Raw genomic sequence first — 8,462 nt, 5'->3', positions numbered from 1 at the left:
CAATGTAGGAGGAAGCACTGAGGGTGGCAAATGTGAATATGTGCTCTGGGTGGAAGACTTCAATGTCCATCAAGATTGGCTTGGTAGCACCACTATTGGTTGAGTCGTCTGATATTGGTGTTAGATTAGGTCTGCATCAGGTGTTGAGGAGACTGAGAAGAGGGAGAAATCCATTTTCCTCCATCTACCCATTGCAGGTACAAGAGTATTGGTAGGAGTGATCACTGCACAGTCCTTGTGGAGAAGAAGTCCTGCCTTCACTGTGAGAATACCCTTCATTATCCTGTGTGTCAGTACCACAATACTAAATGAAGCAGAGGTCAAATAGACCAAGCAACTATTTTCCCCCTCTATCGTAGCCATCTCTATCCTGCTGCCATTGCAATTTACATTTAGGACACTAGTTTCAGGCACAAATTATTCATCTTCACACTGAGTCTGAATGCTCACTATTTCCTTGGGGGGATTTTCACAATGAGATCATTAATTAATCCTGTTTCATTTTACACAGCACAAGATCTAAAATTAACTACTTTCTGAGGATTTCTCAATGGGTGATTCTATGAACTTGTCCTGAAAGCTACCCTTTCCATTTTGAATCATTCAATCCATGTGATCATTAAAATTTCCCCAAACCATTACCTTTTGATGCATATTTTTCTGGGTCCCACCACTTTCTTTCTTTTTTCTTTTTCAATCTTTTTATTATTATTATAATTTATAAACACATACAGTTCAAAGAGATATAAAAAAAATACATAGTAAGTAATGAATTAATACAGAACAATAATATTACAGAATAAAAATATATCATTAAAAAAATTTTGATCAGTTTAGGGTGTGAACTATTTCTAAAAAAAAGATATAATTAATAACAATATATGAAAAAATAGAGAAAAAAAAACCCAAAAAAGAAGAAAAAACAAATCTGAATTAAAAAAAACTTAAAAAAAAAACTTAAAAAAAAACCTACAGATATAGCTAAACCACGCCGATCACTCCGATCTCATCTTACAGCCCAATTATCATACATAATCATAGAAAGAAAACAGAGCCAGATCAACTCACCACAAATGAAAATATTGAATAAATGGTCGCCAGGTTAACTCAAACTTAGAAGGGGATTCATAGACAGAGTTTCTAATTTTCTCTAAATTTAAACATAGTATAGTAAAATGGGTCCCACCACTTTCAACTGTTTCATATACCGCTTTCCCATCCTAAAGAGGTGTCTTGAGGCTTCCTGAATGTGGCTGAAGTTGCAAGTATTCATAAAAGTGGAGGTATTCTATCATGTTTCTGGTTTGTGCCTTCTGGATAGTTAAAAGTGTATGAGGAATTAGGAAGTGAGTCCTTCACCACAGGCCCAGCCTCTGTCCTATCGATCCCATTATATATTTTTTTAAATGTTTTATTTAAAATTTAACAAACCACTAAATAATTGACAATGAATATTGTATATCATTATAAAGATACAAAATAACCCCCCCCCTTTCTCTCACCACCCCCCTCCCACCCAATAACACCAACAACAAAAAAGAAAGAAAGAAGGAGATTTTAAACAACCAACTGCTGTGCATCAGGACAACACCACCTAAATGAGCTATAGGTGATTCAAATTTGTCAACCCATTTGGTCTAAATAAAAGTCTGAAAAATATGATAATTGTCACATAAATATATGTTTTTTTTCCCCAATGGAATACTGGATTTTACTTCCATATGCCATCTCTTTAATTCCAAATCAATCTAATTTTTCCAAGTAATAGCTATACATTTTCTCGCAACAGCCATTGCTTATCTTAAAAATGCAATTTGATTCATAGTCAATCTCAATTTTAAACTAAGCATTTTAACATTGCCTAATAAAAATAACATTGATAATTGAACTTTTAAAACTTTCTCCATAAATTCCTTGTCATGCCCAAAATAACTTAACGCTATCACATAACCAAGTCGAATATAAAAATGAACCTACTTCTTTGCAACATTTACAGCATAAGCCTGAAGAATCAATCCTACTATGCTGGTCCAGTTGATAATCTTATCATGGTGTCTCCAAGAATGTTGAGGTGGGATGCACATGGGGTCTTGGTGATGGCAATGCCTGAGGTGAATGGCTAGTGCTATGTGCAGTGGAGACATGAAAAGGGTTGGAGCAGGTTACGCTTGAAAGATCTGAGATGCTACACACTCCTTCTGCTTTAATTGGAAAGACATGAAGATCCCGGCAACTTTCCAGATAACTCTCCAACATTCCAAACAGCCCTGATTTCTCGAGCAATTGATATATTACAGGGGAAGAAAAACAGGAGAGAAATACGAGTCAAAACTGAGGAAAAGCTGAGGCTGCACAATTTATGTTTTCTCATAGGTCATGTATTTTACACGTGCTGTGAAATTCTACACTTGTGGCGTCACCTCCTCCAAAAGTACTTCTCTTGTGAACCTGCAGGAGTTATCTACTACATCTGGTGCTTCTGCTGTGGCCAACTCAACACCAAAAAGACTGGACGCAGACTGGGAGATCATTTCCCAAACTCTCCTGCCTGATGGTCTGTGCTCCTCCTCCTGCCCCTTCTTCCCTCCTTCTCCCACCTTTTTATTCAGTCACCTCCCTGCTTTTTGCTCATACCTCGACGACGGGCTCAAGGCCAAAGCCCTGGTTATATGCTTTTGTTTCCTATGGACACTGTGTGACCTGCAGAGTTTCTCATTCGACCTTCTGCCACCAGAAGAGGGGTATGTTAGCCCGATTGTTTTAGAGCCTGTCAGGGTCAAAGGCACATCTAACAAACAGCTGGTTTCAATGCATCCACTGCTGAAGGGACTTGCTCTGTTCACTTTCTGCCTTTCATTCCTTGCATTTGCTAGTGGATTGTCACAACTTCTTGTTTCTGAAGAGTGGCACTTAGAAGTTAATTCTTTATTCAAGACTTACAGGAGATGACAGACAATGGAATATAAAGACAAACAAAATCTGCTGGAGGAACTGAATGGTTCGAGCAGCATAAAAATATTGGCCGACATTTTAAACCAAAACTCTTTGTCAGGACAATGATGAAGAATTTTGGTTTGATTCATTGATGATCCTTTTCTCCCACTGATGCTACTTAATCTGCTTAACTCATTATTCTCCTCACTGGAGCTCTGTGGGTAGCATTTTAACTTATCAGGTGGGTTTGTGCTCCGAGAATAAAAAAATTAACAGGATGCTTCAATTTGAAGAAGTAATGTACCCTTACTGGGAGGAGATATTTAAAGAAATCTGACCCACCCTTTAATGTGGCCCATTTGAACATCCATGTGATAATTTTGTGGGTCATGGTCCATAACTCATCATCACATATCATGTTATAACAACCGAGAGAGATGCAGGACTGAAATGGCCCCTATTGGTCCACCAAAATGAGGCAGGACATCAATCCCATTAATCCTACTTTATGGGCTCTCCGCATTCTTATCAGTCGGCCATCTATGTACTGTAAATGCGATTTTGGGGATTTTCTGCGCAGATATTGGAAACTTGCTATGATTTAGAGCTTCAAAATACAGTAAAACCCCTGTTTTCTGGAATTCAAGCAACTAGCAACCTCAACCAAGCAGCAAAATCATCACGGAAAATAAATAAATATATACACAGACTGAAATAAATAAGAATAAATAAATTTTTAAATTAAAAGTTTTAAATTGTAAATGTTCTCTGAAGTGACACATAAGCCTTTAGTGTTACTTCAGCCAGCTGACTGCCTTGGTCCTGTTTTGCTCAGAGCAGCTATTTGAATAAAATAGCAATGCCCAAGGATGACTCTCTGAAAGTATCTCCTTATCCCTGCTAGGTTATGTAATAATTAGGTAATAATTAGACTTTATCTGTAAACTTGAATAATTATGATGTTATTGTTCATCATATGGGCGGCTCCATGGAGGGAGAGAAGCCAATAGATGTAATGACAGTTAAATGCTTTCAAAGAACGTGACTGAAAATAAAGCTTTATCTTTTATACATTCATGCAAGTGAAGTTTATTCAATGTAAGTACACTATAGTATTTTTGCCTTTTAAATTATTTATTATTACTGCACTAGTTAGGCATTCAAAGAGTGAGTCAAAAGCAAATGGAAATTTCACTTATTCGGTGTAATGCGCGTCGAAAGAACCAAAGACTTGTTGATCCAAACCAAGGCTTTTATTAACTAAAAGACTGGAGCATATAACAAGTAGGTCGACCAGTCCAGAATGACCTGGTCTGACTAGGAGCAATCCTTTAAGACCTGCCAGTAGGTGTGGCTACACTCTCAGCCAATCACAGTCATCCTACATTACCATCTGTACATATGTACATATACACATTGGTGATAGAATCTGTACTATCACATTCACCCCTTCTTTGAGAACTGACCCTAGGGTGAATGGAGGTTAGGGGCTGTACCGGTCAGGGGGTCTGACCATCTGGCATGACCGCCGTGGTGCCAGGACTGGGGTCGCCGGAGTCGTGTCGCAGGCAGGCCCATGGGGTGCGGCCACTGCTTCGCTCAATTCCCCAATGGCATTGTCGACAGTCTGGCCTGAGCTGGTGGGAAGGTGCTGGTCCCTCTGTTCAAGCACATGACCTGGGGGAGAAGGAATGGGGGAGGTTGGGTTAAAGGCACTGCTGCGTCTGATCTGGCTTGGGCTAGGTCCCTTAGCAAGATTGTGTCCTCCCGTCCGTCTGGGTACTCAACGTAGGCGTAATGCGGGTTCGCATGGAGCAGATTCACTCAGTCAACCAAGGGGTCATTCTTAGAGTACTGGACATGACGCCGTAAAAGGACTGGACTGGGAACCGTGAGCCATGCCGGTATGGTCATACCCGACTCGGATTTCCTCTGGAAAGAGAACATCCTTTCATGGGGGGTGGCATTGGTCGTGGTACATAAGAGGGAGCGGATGGTGTGTAGGGTACTAGTGAACACATCCTGCCAGTGAGAGGTGGGGAGACCTTTGGACCAGAGGGCAAGCATAACCACTTTCCAGACAGTGGCATTCTCTCTTTCGACTTGCCCATTACCGCTTTGGTTATAGCTGGTGGTCCTGCTTGAAGCAATACCATGTTCCAAAAGGTACTGCTGCAGCTCCACTCTCATAAACGAGGACCTCCGTCACTGTGGATGTAACTGGGGTACCCGAAGATGGCAAAGATGCTGTGCAGGGCCTCTATAACTGAGGAGGCAGTCATGTCCGATCAGGGCACAGCGAACGGGAAGCGGGAGTTCTCATCGATGGCCATAAGGATGTAGGTGTTATGGTTGGTTGATGGTAGGGGCCCGTTGAAGTCTAAGCTGAGACGCTCAAAGGGGCGGTTGGCTTTGATGATGTGGGTGTTCTCCAGATGGAAGAAATGGGGCTTGCACTCAGCACACACAGGGCGGGCTCGGGCCATGGAGTGAATCTCCTCGACTGTGTAGGGCAGGTTACGAGATTTGACAAAGTGCGTGAATCTAGTGACCCCTGGATATCAGAGCTCCTCGTGGAGTTTCTGCAGCCTGTCCAGTTGCATGTTGGCGCAAGTCCCCTGGAGAGCGCATATGGCGGGTCATTGAGTTTACCTAGCTGATACAGTATGTCATAATTAAAGATGGAGAGCTCTATTCTCCACCTGGTGATTTTGTCATTCTTGATCTTACCTCATTGGGTATTGCTAAACATGAAAGGAGACCGCGTGTTGGTCGATCAGCAATGTAAAGCGCCTGCCAGTGAGGTAGTGTGTCCAACGACATACTGCATCGACTATGGCCTGGGCCTCCTTCTCGACAGAGAAGTGTCCACTCTCAGGGCCCCGGAGGGTTCCGGAGAAGAAGGCTACCGGCCATATGGCCTGGTTCAAAGTGGCAGCCAGTGCAAAGTCAGACGCATCGCTTTCGACTTGAAACGGAATGGACTCATTGATGGCATGCAGCATTGATGCAGTCGAAGGCCGCTTTGACTTCAGTTGACAGGGGGAAGGAGGTGATCTTGATGAGTGGCCGTGCCTTGTCAGCATAGTGTGGAACCTATTGGGCATAGTAAGAGAAAAAACGAAGACAGCATTTGAGTGCCTTCTGGGTGTCGGGGGTGGGGGGACAAGTCCATGAGGGGCATATCCGGTCAGGGTCTGGCATGACCATCCCTTTCTCCACCACACAAATCAGAATTGCGAGGTGAGTGGTCCGGAAGACATACTTGTCGAAATTGTAGGTCAAGTGCAGCCGAGTTGCAGTCTGAAAAAAATTCTCAAGGTTGGCATCATGATCCTCCGTGTCGTGGCCGCAGAGGGTGACATTATCCAGATACGGGAAAGTAGCAGTCAGCCCGTTCCTGTCCATTTCCCTCTGGAAGACCGTGATGCCATTTGTGACCCCAAAGGGTACCCTGAGGAATTGATACAGCCGCCCATTCACCTCGAAGGCCGTGAAAGGTCGGTCTTCTCGGCGGATCAGGAGCTGATGATAGGCCGAACGTAAGTCAATGGTGGAAAATACACAGAATTGGGCGATCTGATTCTCCACATCCGTGATCTGTGGAAGGGGGTATGCATCCAGGAGCGTAAAGCGGTTGATTGTCTGGCTGTAGTCAACCACCATCCGTGGCTTCTCCCCATTTGTAACAACTAATACCTGGGCCCTCCATGAACTCGAGCTAGGTTCGATAATGCCCTCATCCAGCAGTTTGCGCACCTCATTTGTGATAAATTTCCTGTATTCATAACTATTTTGCCGGCTTTTGGTGGCCACAGGCTTCCAGCCAGGGGTGAGATATGCAAAAAATGCTGGCGGAGCAACTCGGAGGGTAGAGAGACTACAGGTGAGGCCCTGGGGTGCGGGGTTGGGTGGCTCGGGCGTCCACTGGCAGGAGGTTCCCAGGGTGGACTGGTTACAGACAGAAAGCGGTACGTGAGGCCCCTCAAAGTGCAGGGTAATGGTTTGAAATTGGCACTAAAAATTCAGTCCCAGCAGAGCAGGGTTGCACAATTGGGGAAGGACTCGAGATGGCAGAGGTCGACAGCATCGAGTCCACGCTGCTGAAGATCCAGCTGTGCTGGGTGGGTCACATCTCCAGAATGGAGGACCATCGCCTTCCCAAGATCGTGTTATATGGCGAGCTCTCCACTGGCCACCGTAACAGAGGTGCACCAAAGAAAATGTACAAGGACTACCTAAAGAAATCTCTTGGTGCCTGCCACATTGACCACCGCCAGTGGGCTGATATCGCCTCAAACCGTGCATCTTGGCGCCTCACAGTTTGGCGGGCAGCAACCTCCTTTGAAGAAGACCGCAGAGCCCACCTCACTGACAAAAGGCAAAGGAGGAAAAACCCAACACCCAACCCCAACCAACCAATTTTCTCCACCGCTGCAACCGTGTCTGCCTGTCCCGCATCGGACTTGTCAGCCACCAACGAGCCTGCAGCTGAACTGGACATTTTACCCCCTCCATAAATCTTTGTCCGCAAAGCCAAGCCAAAGAAAGAATAGTTTGAAGTCTGTGAACGTGATGCCCTGGACTTTCAGGGTCACCATGCAGTACCCCTTTGCCCCAGTCGAGAACGATCTGGTCGCCAATGAAATTCTCAGTGTAGTGGGGAGAATAGCTAGTCCACAACGGTGGGCCAGGTCCGGGCAAATAAAACTGTCAGTTGACCCCGAGTCAAATAAGCAAGTGGTATAGTGTCCATGCACTTTAATCAGTTCCATTGCTTTTGTGAGGGGCTGGGGGAAGTCCTGATCAAGGGTTATTAATGCAGAGACATGTAATGTAGACAGTGGAGACCTGCGTGATGACGTCACGCAAACAGTGGGGCCTGAAAAAAACAGTGTCGGGGAGGTGGTGTTGGTGCCTGAAGCCAAATGTAAGTGTTGGGGTCATTGCTTGCCGTCGGTGGTGGGGCGTTCAGCGCGGGGGTGGTCAGTGGTGGCGGGTCCCCGGATGGCAGCGTCGGGAACCTGGATGGCAGTGTCAGCAGGTACCGGGTCGGCAGCGTCGACTTCTCCTCAGTCAGCAGTGGCGGCGGGTGCCCGGTTGGCAGCGCCAGATCTCTGGTCGGCAGCGACAGCGGGTCCCTGGTCATCGGCGGTGGTGGCAGCGGGTCCCTGGTCAGCGGCAGCTGCGGGGGCTGAGGTTGGGGCTGGGGCCTTGTCAGACATTAGGGTGAATGTCATTGAGGCGAGGGTAGGTTGTACCTTGCGTGCTCGGCGTCTGCCCCGTGACGTCAGGTGCTGCCATGCGGTAGAGTCCTCGCTCTCATTGGATGAGAGCTCTGAGGAAGAAGTGTTTCAAATGGAGAGTGGTGATTTGGCTTCACATGAGGCACTATGTTTGACGGCGGTCATTTTGGAGCGACAGACTGCAGCAAAGTGGCGATTTTAAAGACACTTCTGGCACCTGGCTTTTTTCACTGGGCACTGGGACCTGCTATGCTTGTTCTTCCCGCAGAAATAACACTTTGG

At 45.5% G+C, this 8,462-nt stretch overlaps 1 long non-coding RNA gene across 2 annotated transcripts in view; it reads left to right on the top strand.

Moving 5' to 3' along the window:
* Positions 1-3,933: 3,933 nt before the first annotated feature.
* LOC138753715 (uncharacterized) overlaps positions 3,934-8,462 on the top strand; it is a 30,995-nt gene continuing 26,466 nt past the window's right edge. For both annotated transcript variants that reach the window (XR_011351383.1, XR_011351381.1), the window contains exon 1: positions 3,934-4,032. This is a non-coding gene — a long non-coding RNA (uncharacterized lncRNA). The remainder of the gene's footprint in view (positions 4,033-8,462) is intronic.

This window comes from Narcine bancroftii, chromosome 1 (assembly GCF_036971445.1).
Source record: "Narcine bancroftii isolate sNarBan1 chromosome 1, sNarBan1.hap1, whole genome shotgun sequence".
In the NCBI taxonomy this organism is placed as follows: Eukaryota; Metazoa; Chordata; class Chondrichthyes; order Torpediniformes; family Narcinidae; genus Narcine; species Narcine bancroftii.
Note: the sequence above shows the minus strand (reverse complement) of the source record. Positions and strands in the feature narration are given on the sequence as shown.